At 43.3% G+C, this 16136-nt stretch overlaps 1 pseudogene; it reads right to left on the bottom strand.

Annotated features, from left to right (window-relative positions):
* Positions 1–576: 576 nt before the first annotated feature.
* Positions 577–1487, bottom strand: LOC138510769 (large ribosomal subunit protein uL10 pseudogene; annotated as a pseudogene).
* Positions 1488–16136: the final 14649 nt, after the last annotated feature.

Genomic DNA, 16136 nt, shown 5'->3' with positions numbered 1-16136 from the left:
GCCCCAAAGTGTTTTGATAATTGGGTTGATATTCCAAGTCAGATTTTGGGAACTGAGTTATCACAGAGTGTAATGTTGGATACACAAGGGGATTGAGACTGTGCTCAGGCAATCCTGGATGTTTGCTGGCTTATTTGCACTGGCACCTCTGTGAGATTATACCCCAGGTCAAATTGCAGAATGTCAATTCAATGACTGCCAAACCTGACTGAGAAAAGAGTGGCACAATCAAGAATAGACTGTGCACAACATTGTTGTTGGAAACAGAAGGTGAGAGAATGTAGTGGTCAAGGTCATACAGCACAATTGAAAAAGCCTGACTGCTTGATGTCAAAACGGGTATTTTTAAGAGTTGAATGCTAGACTTTATGTTAATCCACAATGAGAGAAGGTGTGCCTTAGATTCAAAGTATAATACGTAGCCATCTAGATTGAGAATATATAGGCTGAGCTCCCTACCCAACTCGTGTTCATCAGACTGTGTGAAAGGCACAGATTGTTGTGCAAGAAACAGTATATGCAAGAGGAAATGGCCAGATCTTTGTCTTTCTATGTGCTGTGGTCCCTTCTGTTGTGTTATGTTACTATGCTTAGACCGTTGCATAAGTCTATGAAAATTATATGTTGCTTGTACAGCACTGTATGCCACTTTTCTAAAACAAAAATCTCTACAGCTACAGCCATAACTTTCTTGTACCTGTTGACGACTGAATGAGGCACACAAGCAATGGTGGGATAACCAGTCTGCAGGCAGACATTTGCAACATTGCGGACACTCTCCAAAAAGTGGACAAGCAAGGCTTCCTCAGTGATGTCCATCACTTCAGGATTGTAGATGCTGCCATTATTTTATACTTGTTGGATGATTAGCCCGAAGGAACATTGAGAGATTTAAGCATGTTTAGGAGTGTGCTTCACTGGCACCCACTTTGTCTCCAGTCTTGATGAGCTGACCATCACTCAAGAATTCATGGTCCCTCTGGAGATTTTGGTGGCGATACCCAAAGCCTGGAAGAAAGACTTCTTTTCAGGTGCCAGCCTGGTGTTTTGAGCAGGTACAGTCATATCACAGGGCGCAGTTACACCTGCACGAGCTGAAGCAGGCACCTTATGGGCCAGCAGCATGTCCCTGATTTCTGTCAGATCTTCCTTGGTGAACACAAAACCCACGTTCCCTCGAATATGATTCAGAAGCTTCTCTAGGGCTGGGTTGTTCTCCAAGTGCGACTGATGGCCTTCCTCATCATGGTGTTCTTCCCCGTAAGCACCACAGCCTTTCCTCGCAGGGAGGTGTGAACTGCTGCATTTGTTTGGAGCCAACATTTTCTGCTCCCACGATGAAGCATTTTGGAATATCATCCAATAGTTGGATGATTTTGGTGAAGTAGTTGGCCTTCCACGTAGCCCTGTCTTCCATGGGCATCCCGAAGGTGCAGCCAAGGTTTGCCACAAAAAGGGTTTAAAGACGAGGTGTAAGCTCCCGCGAGGACTGCTTTAAGAAAGAGCACCTAAAGGCCACCTCACAGGACATTGTAGTGGGAAGGGAAGCTTTCAGGTTTCAAACCAAAATTGTGAACACCAGTGCTCCCAAAGATTAGCTCTGAGCACCCCGTCAGCCAGCCAAACTGAAGAGAATGTTCATGAAACAGACTCACAGGAAAGAGAAATATGGATCTGGTCACCCTGGACACCTGGAATGCCTTTTAATAACAACATATGGGGCAGAGGTCACTGATTTGCTTGTCGTAATTTGTGTCTACTTCCCTATTTTAGGACCTACAGCATACATGTGCCCAGCAAATGTGTTGCTTTGCTCCAGTTGGCTAAAGGTGGACAGTAGGGTAAGTGAAAGCCAGAGAAAATCTATAGTTCGGATTTTGTGAGTCTAAAATCGGTCTTTTCACATGGCTGCCTTCACGAGTAACCTATTCATGTGCATGGCATGTCCTTGATCCCTTCCTTTGATACTTCCTTTATTCATATTTGAGCGTTTTCCAGGGCGAGGTTCTTAGCAGTTAGTGATCACTGACCCAAATAAAAGAGTGCTGATTTGATAGGGGTGGTTGTGCCCCAACACTCTGTGCATTTTACTCATACACATATGTATAGGATACTAGTGAAACAAGCACGAACATTGTGGAGTTTCAATTCTTGAACCTAATACTAATATGTTTACAGCCCATGTGCTTCATAAACACATTAATGGGGTTTTGGTGCTTAGCAAACAAAACATACCTTCATGGAATTGCAAACATATTATTTTCAAGCTAAACACATGATTTTTCAAAGAATTCCAAACCTTTTTATAATGATGTATGCAGTCATTAGTATGTATAGGGCATGGCATGTGGTGCAATGTATGAAGCAACAGGTTCCCAGTATGTACCTTCCACCAGTGACCTTCTAACCCACCCACACAATCTGGTTACTAAGAGTCCCCTTTCCATCCTCCACTCCCTTTAAGGATGGTGGTGCTTCAGCACCATTGAAACCACATGGGTAGGTGCATTTGGTCTGGAAGTATTGACTTCCATTTCCCACTGCCATCACATGCACCACTGGTCTGTCAATAAGCAATGCATCTCCTGTCGTAAGACCACAAGCAGCCTGTAGCCTGTCCCTGCTACTGATTGCTTTCTCGCTGTGTCACTTCACTGTGACATTTCTTCAGCCCGTTTGCATTACAGTGGCAGCTGCAAGACAGCAAATATCCTCTAGGGTGTCTCCTACACATTCCACTATGCAAACTAACATGCTCACAAACACAAGAGTTTACCCAGTGGGCACCTAGAGCCTGGAGCACACTACATCTTCACATCCTCAGTACACTCTCCATCACCATTTTTAGAAAGTTCTAAAACATGTCTCCCTACGCATAAACCTGCCCCTACACCTCCATTGCTACCTTTTGTCCATCTTAATCTCCCTATGCTATGCTGAAAATATTTGGTAACTTCCATTTCACGTCACACTTTTCAATCTTTGAACCTTGTATGACGCTCCGAGACCCTCTCAGTAGGGCGAGCGGTGAACAAACTTTCCAATAAAATTAAATAAAATAAGATCAAACTTTGTACCTGTACTTCCATTTAAAAGTCCGGTAATGCCTGTTGAGTTGACCCTAGCAGTCAATGTATTGAGAAGGACCTGCATTCAAACTCTGTGTTGCTCTGAATCTTAATAGTATGGCTTTTATGGTGAGTTTCAAAGACTTGCAAAGACTTGCATCATGGATATGTGTACAATAGGCTTGTCCAGTATACAGCATACAACATACAGCCCGCATGCCACAATGCGGCCCGCCAAGCCGTTTTCTGTGGCGCACGTAGCCCCCCAAGAGCGCAGAGTAAGCATGGGTATAGTTTTGTTTTCCTATACGCTACGTCTTGGCTGCAATGTTACTTTCAGGGAAATCGTAGTGGAAATAAATAAATAATTCTCTCGCAACAGCATAGTAACAATATTTCCACTCGCTGTTTCTCAGCCAATGGAAATTGTGATGAGTGTGTGAGTGGGGTGATGGGTGCACACACGCCACCTCACTACTGATTAATTCTTGCTTGCTGCTGGGAGGATCAAGCTGCTGTCAGAGGTCCAGGGTGTGGTCAGCCTGGCCTAGGCCTAGATGCCCGAGCCAGGGAACAGCCAGCCAACACGTGCGTAGTGTTGCCTTTGGCTTTCTCATCTTCATGGAGGTGTGTGTGGACCACCAGACTCCAGTCCGACTCTGTAAGGAATTGCGTGTTGCGCACCTGATGTTTGAAGAGTGCTGGGGGGAAGGGAGAAATTGCAAAGATCTTACGGCCCGACTGGTATGCCTTTATTTTTATTAGAATTATTTTTATTAATTCAACCCAGTGATCTATCATCCAGTCATCTATGGCAGTGGGACACTCGCAGAAAACAACTGCTGATGACTGTGCTTTTCAGTTGATGTTATGTTAGTTTATTGGTGCTGCAGGGGCGCAGACAATATGGCGGTCTGATCCATCATCCTCTCGCTTTGCAAAGATCAATGGCGGAACCAACGCAGCAAACACCTCTTCTGTGTGATTAAATGGCATTAAATTAAAGGTTGTATGAAACGCTGAGGTGCAGTCTGATAGAAGAGATCAGGCTCTGGTGCTGCGTGGTTTGAAGGTATGGGCATCAAAGAGACAGAGGCCTACTGGAGTGATATGTCATGTGCGCCGGGAAGCTAGAGTGGGAAGAAGCGCTGTCTGCTCCAGTGGAGTGGGGCATGAAACAATAGCAGCAGTAGTTGGAGGGCTAGGGTGAGCCGTGGGGCGCTCTACTGGCAGAGCGCTATTTGAGAGGGCTGACAGAAAAGGGGACAGTAGGGGCTGGGATCAGGAAGTACCATCCCCCTATAAGAGCCTGGACCGCATGGTGAGGAAGGCAGCTGTAGTGACCTCGGGAGAGTTGCAAAAAGTATATCGCTAAGATCCCTGCAGCTGCACTAGAAGCGGTGGTGGCGCGCGATCAAGGCAGAACCTTAATTCAGCATGCTGGCATAAAATCTGAGACCCATCCGGCCCAGGCCACTTGGAAAGATCCAGTAGTGAACCTTCAAGATTTCCTAAATAAGCTCCTTTAGGCTCAGCCTGTAAAGGCGAGATTGAAGTAAAGGCCTAACTATCTCCCTCCTCCTTTACAGCTTTACAATATAAACTTAGATGGGCCGTAAAAGATTGATGTGTTCACTCTCTACTCATTAAGACATTCTGCTAAAGAAGTTCCTTCCCACACCATGGGATTGCCGTGGGTGGGATCAGCCCATCGATGGCACACTACTTAGTCCCCATCACACCACCACAGACACATGTGCGCACGGCCCAAGCTGAATGCAGTTTTCTGTGCAGTTGATGAATGTCCTAAGCCCCAAACAGCATGCTAGTGGGCTAAAGACTTCTGCTCCTGTCTGTTCCCATGGTTTCCAAACACACAGAGGTCCCAGGCCCAAAATTAACCAGCCTGGAAGACTTTGTGTGCCATACTGAGTGCTTTCTGCTATGCCTGCATTTTCACCTGCACAGTGAGGTCCCAGGCCTACTGCATCATCCTGGGAGACCTTTTGTGCTAGCTACACTGAGTGCCTGCTCAATGCCCGCAATTTTGTCTGCATACTGAAGTCCCAGGCCCACTCACCTGCCTGGGAGCCCTTGTATGCCACACTGAGTGATTAATCCATTTGACATGAAAGTGTAAAGATCAACATTTTGAAAAAAATAGAGTGCCCAACACGTACAATGCTTGCATTACCCTGACTGTTCACTGCAAAATTACTTTTTCACAACTGGTCAGACCAGGAACAGGAGCCAAGCGTCACACTAAAAACAGAGTTAATTGCAGTGTTAGTAGAAGACTTCTTCATAATGTTGTATTTTAAACCATTTTTGCATGTACGAAGTTAGGGTGAATTGATGAGTGCTTTTATAAGAGAAATTACAATGGTTGCATCCTGCCTCTCTGTTTTGCCTTATGGCTCCAGTTCAATAGGGATCGCCATGATCATGTGTCTGAAGTCATTTGAACTGTGCGGAATGCCTTTTTAAGACTTAATCATATGCAAATGACTGGAGAATTAGCAATCTTGGGCTCATGGTATTTGGAGCAAATTATCCCAGCTCTTTATAAAACCTACTGTGGCCTACTGTTTGTTCACTTATGTTTCTCTTTTGATTGTGTGGTTTAACCTGTTCATGAAAGGATATCAACAAGTTACTAATCATGCAACAAAAAAATAGTTCTTCTTACTTTAAGATCGTTCTAAAATTATCACCTTGCGTTTCTTCAATGACTTACAGCTTTGGATGATTGCTTTTCCACATTTCATCAGTTGAATTGGATTATGCTTCTTTCATTAACAAAGAAGTAATGCATGTGTATTACAGAGATATGGTGGCATATATATTGGGCAAACTGCACAGGTAGCATCAAACATGCTTTTACCTTCCCAGATCCTTATAGCTCATTTGCTATGGTCTGTCGCTCCCACTATTTCAGGAGGATATTAATACCTACACACTGAAAATAAAATCACAAGTCACTGACCTTTGATCATTTAGGATGGAGGGGCCCCAGCTTAGAAACTCACTGCCCCTGACACCAAAAGCAATCTTTGGGACTGGATGGCACATCACTGCCTGTGCTATTATATCGTGTCAAAGGTCAGACAATATTGCTTCCTAATGTGATACTGCTTTTGGTGTGGTCATTGAATTGTCGCTCGCCGGCCCACGGGATGACAAAAAGTGAATGCTTGGGCACCACATACAAAAAGGTTGGACTAGCCTGGTGTACAATATACCAGTGCTGTGCTTACAGAGACTGCAATGAGTACCAACTCTGCTGACTGAACTGTGCATTACATGGAGTGTCAATATACTTAGGTGATACTGAACTGTCAACTACTACATCTCATAGCACATTGATAGTCTGCTGAGATGTTCTAGATCACCATACAAAGTTCAGCAAGAGGGAGTGTAATGGGATGATCTCTTACTGAGAATAATTTTTGAACCTTCTAGGTGTCACCTAGACTAACTATGCAGATGACTCCCAGATTCTCAACCCACTTTTTGGAGATTACAAACAGGATTTGGCCTTGGTGAATAAGATATACCTCATCATCCAGGCATAGATGGTACATCATGGTCTATGCTTGAATGATGACAAAACAGAACTCATCATTCTGGGGACTACACCGAACATCAGAAAACTTAGCCAAGAGTACACAACTTTTGCCATAGATGGCCATACAATTAAAGTTGCCAATGAGGTAAAAACACTAGGTTTTTACCTCGACTCCTGTCTGACCTTGGCTAAGCAAGTAAACGCTATAGCATCCTCCACAGCCTATACTTGTAAATTGATCAGATCAGCTAGACCTTACCTCTCTACAAATAGTTGCACCACGTTGTCAAGAGCACTCATGTTGTCCAAACTGGATTATTGCGACGCCCTCTATTTGGGGTCTAATAAATAAATCACACAAAAAATCCAAATGCTGCAAAACAATGCCCTTAGAGCAGCACTAGGAATCTCTAAGAGAGTTCAGATATCATCAACTAGAAGACAATCTGACTGGTTTTCCACAGTCGACAAAATTAAACTTAAAACTGCCTCTCTAACTTTCAAGTGTCTCAACAACCTAGCACCAAGCTGCCTAACAGAGAGACTTAAAAGAAAAGTTACATCTAGACCCACGGGAGCTGCCTATACGAACTGCCTATCAGTCCCTCTTTTCAAAATTACCACAACTGGAGGAAACAGCTTCCCTGTCAAAGCCACCCAATTGTGGAACTCCCTCCCACCATCATCAAGCATGTACCAATCATACCCACATTTTAGAATAAAATGTGATTAAGTGGATTAAAGAAAATGAGCGATAGCCCAGCCAAATGGCCCAGCGGACCTAGCAGACAAATTGGACTTCTTGACCTTCGTGCGCGACCCGCACTTGTATTGTACTTGGACTACCTATTGTATTGAATATTCATTTGTAATGCATATGTATTACCTGCTGTATTCGTACTAATCTGCATTTGTTTCTTTGTAACCTATGTAACTATAAGCAACTTGTAAGCCTAAAGTATTGTTGTTCCTGCGCCCTGATACCTTTGGGTCTGGTGCTCGTGCTGATGGGCTGTCGATTGTAGAACACTGTTCTAACGGGGCATTGTTATGTGTATTCCACTGACTGGCATTCTAATGATCAATTTCAAATTTTATGTATGATTTCTGTTTTTGAATGCATAAATGATGAGGTCACCATATATGGATGACAGGGGATTTGCTCTTTGAGATTTATTTCAATTTTTTAATATTGATTCCTGCGAATATCATTGACTTGCAATCATTGATGCTTGGCTTTTGTACATGTAATGTACACAGTCACTATTAGTGAGACTCAAATATCCACAAGCTTTACATTGCAAAACATTGCAAAACCATCTGACCACTGATGTGATGGGTTCATGCACTGCTAAATGTACGTGTGTGATTCCGAGTGTGCTTGCAGGTAGTGCATTCACCACAGTACAAATGCATTCTTTTGAAAGCCTTTGAATTATTCTCTGTCTGTTATTGGTGCACTCAAGCTCTGCTAGAATGATATGTGTCATACAGTATGCCGAATAGGTACTCCATCTGAACAGATAAGAAGTGGGCATAAGAAACAATTTCATGAGAATATGCAAAAGTAAAAATATTTCTTGAATGGAAAAAGTGGAATATCAAATGATACAACTAATGTTTCATTATAGGTAAAAACGAAATACATTGAAAAATAAACTGCCATTTAGCTAGTCTTTCAAACTCAAATTGTGTTGTCTAATACCATAGTTATCTCTACGCCCTCTCCATTTTTTTATAGCATGTTTTCAGCACAGGGTTAATCTATAGTGCCCTGCTTATCTCTCCCAACACTTACCCAAAAGTCTCATCCCACCTCCCCCTTCATCCAGCCTGTATATGTGTGTGTACGTCACGTGCTACAGTGGTGGCATGTATCTAGGTCTTAATGCATGGGCACATTGCCCACAACAACGACGTTACTTACCCCTTTTCTTATTTAATAACTTAAGACATTTAAAAAAATATATATATTTGTTTCAATGTTCATTAGACCTATCGAGAGGCAACAGTGAGTGATTAGCCCTCGGTCTGTATACTCAGGCCGTTCTCCTTCAGGGGTTCATAGACCCCAGTTTACTACAATTTGGTGAAATACAAAAAGAAATAAAAAAAATAGATGAGATGTAGACTCTTTTGTCTCAGTTAAATCATGCCACTGCACGGCCAATCAGAACTACCTGACAATTCCAAATAGTACTTCGAGTATTAATATAATAATATAATGTCTTTCCTGCACCCTGCCCTTTCAGCAGAGCCACCAAAACGTGCACACCTCTCAATATACTGAAGACTGTTTACAATAAATAATCGCTTTAATGCGCTTAAAAAAGGTGTGACTTATTAGGTAACAACAAAAGCAGACAAATCTGCGGAATCTACTTTTTCCAAAACGACAGCGGCAAATAATAGAGAGATCACAACAATGAGTAAAGCTCTAACAATGACACATCAACTCGGTAGTGGAAATTGTGTAGTTTATCACAAATAAGCCATAATAGAAAAGGAATATTGCTAACATGAGTGATACCGTTCCCTCATAAAGCCACGGTAGATAATATAACACTTTGGGTCAGCCAGGACAATCATATAACTGCAAGAAGTTTACATTGTTACGATATCAAAAACTATGCCCATCTCCATTGATGTAGACATTCAAAGCTTATTTGAAGTAGAATTTACATGATGAAAACACAACTTAACTCCTGCTTATAGCACAATGGCAGGAGTACAAAGCTGACAGGGACAATCACTCTAAAACCTGGGATTACCGTGCAGCAGGGCTTGTGTATTATGCAACATAGACGGATATCAACAATATTTGAGCTGTATTAAGTCTGCCTCCATTGTCATGACAAAGCCATCATAACGCGCTGTCATTCACTGTTTCGAGTGCATTTGAATGCATCAAGCTATCGCGAGAGCCGCCATGATATATGATTTGTGCTGTATACCTATAGTTATCAAAGTATAATGGAAGGTAATAATCATATATTGACTACCCTTAGCAATTTTGTCTAACCACTTCCGTACTGACAGTCCACGCCCAGCGAGAGTAGGGCTCACTGCTGTCATCTGCAGAAGACAGGGAAGAACGCCCCCACTGGGGATGACACAATTCTCTCTCGTTCAAGTGAAGTGTATGGATGTGTCTTACGATCCCTGCAGTAAGTGGCCGAGCCAGCGCAGTGGTTCAGTTTGCATTTACATCGCTACAGCGAAACAACCATTTAACTTCTGACATCCACAGTGTGTGCAAAAAGCGACCACAAACCATTTTTTGTTGCGTAGCATGAACTGCTATTGCGGTGATTTCTGTAATAGCCACTTACATGTCTGCAAGAGTTGCATGCACGAGTTTTACTATGCTTTTGAAAACATTTCCATCTTCAGCAATTAAAAGAAAGACTTACCCACCTCCTCCCACGTCGGTTCTACATACTGAAGCAAAAAGGCACATTTCGTAAAATTCAAATCGTTTCCTCCTATTTTTTGAAAAGCATCACACAAGAAGCAACACATCCTCTGCAGCTGCAGCTCTGTCTCTGTAGCATTTATCCACTCTGGCGTGTGCCACAGACAAAATGGCAGCTTGTTCTCCAAGAAGCGAGGCACACTCTTCTGTTGCAAACATGTGTATGTCCTCATGGCATTACACACTGGTTCCATATCGTGTGCTTGTTAGCTTGTCCAATCTATCGCAATCACTGGGGTCCCAGGGGTTGAAAGACACACGACGCAGGGAAAAAGGGAAGGAGCGGCTGAAGAAAGATCAATACTGCTCTGTGAAACAAGGAGTGCAGGCTATTTACTTTCATTGATCTGATGATGCAGGAGAAACACCTCAGACCGGCATTAAATTGGGGGAATACATCTTCCGTGTTATTTCACTTCAAGGTCAGGAAAGAGCCAGCACAATAAATTAGGGGGAACAGAAACTAATCGCAGGACCACAACAAACTATTAATCAACATTACACATATCAATACAACTTTTATTGACTCGTGAGCAAGAGAAGTAAAAGGATGGGACACCGTTTACAGCAGTTACTATTGCCTCAAACGATCTCTTAGTGTAAAATGGCTACACACACAGTAAAGAAGATGGCAGGTGTTATGTGTTAATGATGGACGTGAATGCCTTGTGTTTAACCCAGTCATGGGTCGTTGCTTAGTGTTTTAATAGGATGATCTTTAAAGAGAAGTCCAGTTGAATACACATACTTATTTGTCAATATATTTTGTATTTGTATTTTATTGAATTTATATAGCGTTTTAATCCAAAACGTTTTACAAGAGGAATCAACAAAATACATCAAGCATTACATAACAATTGAATTAAACCAGAAAGCAGTACAAAAAAAAAAATACATTATGGAAGGGGAAGAAGAGAAGGGAGGGGGCAAGAAGAGAGAAGAGATAGTGGGTGGGAGGGAAGGTGAAAGTAGAAGAGAGGAGGCACAGGGAGTAGGGAGAAGGAAGGAAGAGCGGAGGATGAGAAACGTACAGGTCACAAGGAAGGAGAGAGTGGAGAGAAAGGAGAGAGAGGGGGGAGGGGAGTAGGAAAAGGAAAAGGAGGGGTAGGAGAGAATACTAAAAGAAGTAAGAGGAAGCAAAGGGTTTTAAGAGGTGAATGAAAGAGATAGGATTTTAGGGAGGTACGAAAGTAAGTGAAGGAAGAAGTAGAGTGGATGAAAAGAGGAAGGTGGTTCCAGTGGTAAGGGGCAAGGAGTTGGAAATAGCGGAAGCGAGAAGGGGCACAGGGTGGAGGTGGAGAGGAGAGTAGGTAGAGATTGAAAGAGGGGAGAGAACGAGAGGGAGTGTAGAAAGTGAGGAGGGAGGTAAGAAATGGGGGGGGGGCAAGACCATGAAGGGATTTGAATGCGAGACAGAGGGCCTCATTACGACCCAGGCGCTAAGTGGTTAACGGCGCCGTAAAAGGCTGCAGCGCCATTAACCACTTAGCGACTTACTACGAGGTCCCTTTGCGGGACCCGACCTGAACGGCTGGTCTGGACCAGCCGTTAAAGTAGGGACCCGCAAAGGGACCTCGCAGGAAATTATGGTACCGCAATTTGCGGTACCGTAATTGCCGCCTTCCCCATTCCCATTGAGTCCTATGGTGCAAAAACGGGAATGGGGAAGGGCCATGGTGAAATGGGGAAATACCGCCCCGCCAACCTTGGAATGGGGCGGTATTTCCCCATTTCACCATGGCCAACTCGTTACAACACTGGCACCAACCATGGTGCTAATAGCGCCATGGTTTAGCGCCGGTGTTGTAATGAGGGCCAGAGGAAATTGAATTTGAGCTGGGAATGAAATGGGAGCCAACCTAGAGAGGAGAGAGAAGAGGAGATGGAGTCATGGGGAGAGAGAAGGCATAGGGAGCGGATGGAAGAGTGGTAGATAGACTTAAGTGGGGAGAGGTGAGAGGAGGGGAATCCAAAGAAAATTATAGAGCAGTAGAAGATTCTAGAGAAGATGAGTGAGGAGATTAAAAGTTTGGTAGCGTGAAAAATTAGGAAGGATTGAATTTTACGGATGTTGTAGAGGTAAAAGCGGCAAGATCTAGCAGTAAGAGAAATATGATGAGAAAGGGAGAGGTGGGGTCAAGATAAAGACCAAGGTTACATGCATGGGGAGGGAAGGAGAGATTGGAGGGGGGAAAAGAATGAAAGGTGGAGGAGAAGGAGGAGGGAGAGTGCATGCAGGAAAGAAAAGGACTTCAGTTTTATCAGTATTGAGAATAAGGAAATGAGAGGACATCCAAGATTTAATAGCAGAGAGACAAGAAGAAAGCTTCTGGTGGATGTCAGGAGAGAAGGAGGAGAAGGAGAGAAAGAGCCAGGTATCTTCCGCGTAGAAATGATGTGAGACTCCACAGGAGGAAATGATGAGGGCTAAGAAGGACGTGCAGAGCGAAAAGAGAAAGAGACCAAGGACAGAACCTTGGGGAACACCATGGTTGAGAGGAAGGGTGGGAGCAGTGGAACCACCCCAGGAGACGGCAAAGGTACGGATAGAGAGATAAGAGGAGAACCATAGAAGGACAGAGTCTTTGAGGCCAAATGAGGAGAGAGAATTAATAAGAAGATTATGGTCAACAGTGTCAAAAGCAGCAGAGAGGTCGAGAAGAATAAGAATAGAGGAATGTTTGGTGTGGCACGAGGAAAGGAGAGAGTTGAGAACAGAGGTAAGGGCAGTTTCAGTGGAGTGTAGAGGGCGGAAACCAGATTGAGTGGCAGGCAGGAGAGTGTGGTTGGAGTGGAAAGAGGAAAGTTGAGAGTAGATAATGTGTTCAAGAAGTTTAGAGAGAAAGGGTAGGAGAGAGATGGGACGATAATTGGAAGCAAGGTGGCTCATATATACTATGAGCACACATTTATAATATATACTACGGCTCATACATACTATGAACATGATTAGTGAGATACATTTATGGGACCACAATAAAAGAAATGATTTCCCTCCCCAAATAAAGTGCCACACCAATATGCCTGTATGTTCTATCTAGCCCTGTCTGTGACTCATCTAGAACAAGTCAATTTCTCCCCCTTTAGCAATGTTAAGCCAAGAACCAGGTCGGTGTGTAGAAGGAATATATTTCTATTAATTATGATGGAAAAATTAATATTTACACTACTTCACCCGACACGCCACATTCTCTGTGGCACCAAAACAAATATTCAATACAAATAATTCACGTTTTGGTGATAGACAGTAACAAAAGATCTGAGATTACACCACATGTGTGTTTTTTTCTTTTCAGTCTCCAATAAATAGAATACAAGTCAAATGTCCATCTCAACACTTTTATCACACACAAAAATCCCCGAGTGCCAAAATGATGCATACACTTTGCATTATGTGCACTTTTCACAAATGTTTAATTTAAATAAAATGCCAAAATTAAATTTGACATGCACAGCCCTGTTTATTTTAATCTCCCTGCACACTTTGCAATTCTCACAATGTTATAGCACAACAAAACTTTCAAAGCAAACACTTTTTGTAGAAATCCTTTTTCATCCCCATTCTGAAATGCAAAATATTTTTTCTTTCCGGCACAGTTTCACACTCTCTATAGAAGGTGTGTTTCTCAAATCAGGGACTTTATTATGTTGAACTTTGGGAAGACCCTTTTTCTGTCCCGGCACAAAAAGCCTGTCATTCATTTAATCATATGCAACCACCACCCTACCCTCCCCCCAGCCTTAATGCAGGGTTCCGGGGAACCAGAAAGCAGTAGGGAATTTCGTTTTTATGCGCCCCTTCTTTCAGGGAGTTTTGGGCCGACAAAAAGAATAGTAATACCTGATTACTTTATTGTCTATAGATGTTTTTAATTCACACTGTAAGCAATGTTGTTGATTTCAAACTTATTTACAAATGTACTCTGTGTAATTGGGCTATTTGGGAATTAGATACATTTTTGTTCATTGCAATTGCTAATGGATTACTGCCAGCCCTCTCTCAATAATTAAGGGATATGTATGAACACAAGCAGATACCTACAAGGCTAGCTTTAGTTGGACAAGTTGGTTGGACAAGTTAACTCAGATGATCATCTCTGGGTTTGCACGTATTTAAGTACAGCCAGGTCATCTTTCAGGTACAAGACAGGAATCTGGTCAAAAATCCAACATCAGTCATGGATATTCTCCAGTCTCCCTTCATTCTCCTGCCTGCTATGGTCCAAGATTTGTAATTTGTAATTGGTTATTTATAATGTGCTTAATACTCAGAGGTTTCTAAGCACAAACACTGGAATCGAACCAATGTTGCTCAAAGCTGTCTTGCTTCCAAGGCAAGCGTGTTGCCCCTGAGCTATCTGTCTGAGCCCCCAGGCCTCTGTCCCTTTTTTCTGTTTAGCAGTTCCACCCAGATGATTTCAGTCAATCCTTCTCATTCATTTCCCAGGCAGTTCTCCTTGAGTTCCAATGCGCCAACTTATTGGTCATCAGTTTTGATTGGTTAATTATTTCCCAACCCCTTCCTCAAGGGGATGGCCTCTTTTTTGTGATTGGTTTGTTCAGTTTACCAAGACCAAATTGGGAGGGGATCAGGTCACCCACTTGCATTTATTTGTTTACACGTTTTAATTATTGCACTCAAAAAGTCACTACATGGCAGCTAATTGCGAATGTATAGATAAGCATAATAATATTTAGATGACTAAAATGGTCAGCCCATGCCGGTTCTGATGAAACGTTTCTCATCTCAGCACGATGTTGCATGTGCAAATGTTTTTTGTGATTAATTCAAAAATCATAATAATTATCAACCTGCGATTTTCTATGCTGGCATCTAATTCATTAAGCTATCACCTCCCTGAATCTCCTCTTTTTGACATTTTCTGGGGCTCAAAAAACACAATTTTGGTTGCTCTTACTCCTCCTCAATCTGTCAGCAGCGTTTGACCTTGTAGATCACAAACTCCTCTGCCGCCACCTCACCACCTCAGCAAACTTCTCCCAAGAAGCCAAAACATGGATCAACTCCTTCTTAGGTATGGTATGGCATTGTTTATTTATATAGGGCCTCATTACGACCCAGGCGGTAAGGGGTTTACGGCAGCGTTAACAGCGCCGACCCTTACCGCCTGATTACGAGGTCCCCTAGCGCCATGGTGCTTTTAACACCTGCTTTTAGCAGGTGTTAAAATCCATGGCGCTAAGGGACCATGGAGTTAATTACGCCACCGTAATTTACGGTGGCGTAATTAACGCCTTCCCCACTCCCATTATGCCCTATGGGGCAAAAATGGGAATGGGGAAGGGTAAATGGGGATTGGGGACTTACCGCCCCGCCAAGGTCGGAATGGGGCGGTAAGTCCACCAACCACCATGGCGTAAACGTAGTTTACGCCATGGTGGTAAAGTCACGGCCCAGGCGGTAACTTACCGCCTGGGTCGTAATGAGGCCCCTAGTGCCTATACACAGTCAAGTGTTTCAAAGCACTCAAGGAGGATGGGAACATGGGAAAAACAAACAGTCGCTTAGAGCCCTTGAAATTCTGACACAATAATAGTCTGCACAGGTAGAGGAAGTGCGTAAAAAGTATATTTAAACAGTTTGTGGGACGGCAAATAGGGCTGATGGTGATTCTGCAGTTTTAACAGTGCAATTAAGGGGTGAAGACACGGGAGAACATACAGACGATCTTCAGGTGCGGTACGTACAGATCGAGCAAATGCACAGGGGGTGAGAGGGAGGGGGAGGATCAAGTGCACCGGTCAGTTGAGACTGGGGTAAGTGCAGAGAATGCCACTCTCTTGTGTTAATTTCTCAAGTGCATTGAGTGTGGGTGGGGTGTAAAGCCCTGAGGCAAGTGCGGGGGAGGACTGGCAATAGTGCCGGGGACCAGTGAGACTCTGAGGTACACGTGGTGGCCAGTCAGCATGCTGTAAGGAAGAGGAGGGAAAGAGGTAAAAAGCAGAGAACTAGGTTAGCAAGGTAGAGGGAGAGAAAAGGAAGAGGAGAAGAGGAAAGTCTTGT

The sequence above is a fragment of the Ambystoma mexicanum genome, chromosome 6p (genome assembly GCF_040938575.1).
Source record: "Ambystoma mexicanum isolate Mex_15411 chromosome 6p, UKY_AmexF1_1, whole genome shotgun sequence".
Classification (NCBI taxonomy): Eukaryota; Metazoa; Chordata; class Amphibia; order Caudata; family Ambystomatidae; genus Ambystoma; species Ambystoma mexicanum.
The sequence above is the reverse complement of the archived record's forward strand: the minus strand, read 5'-3'. Positions and strand labels throughout refer to the sequence as shown.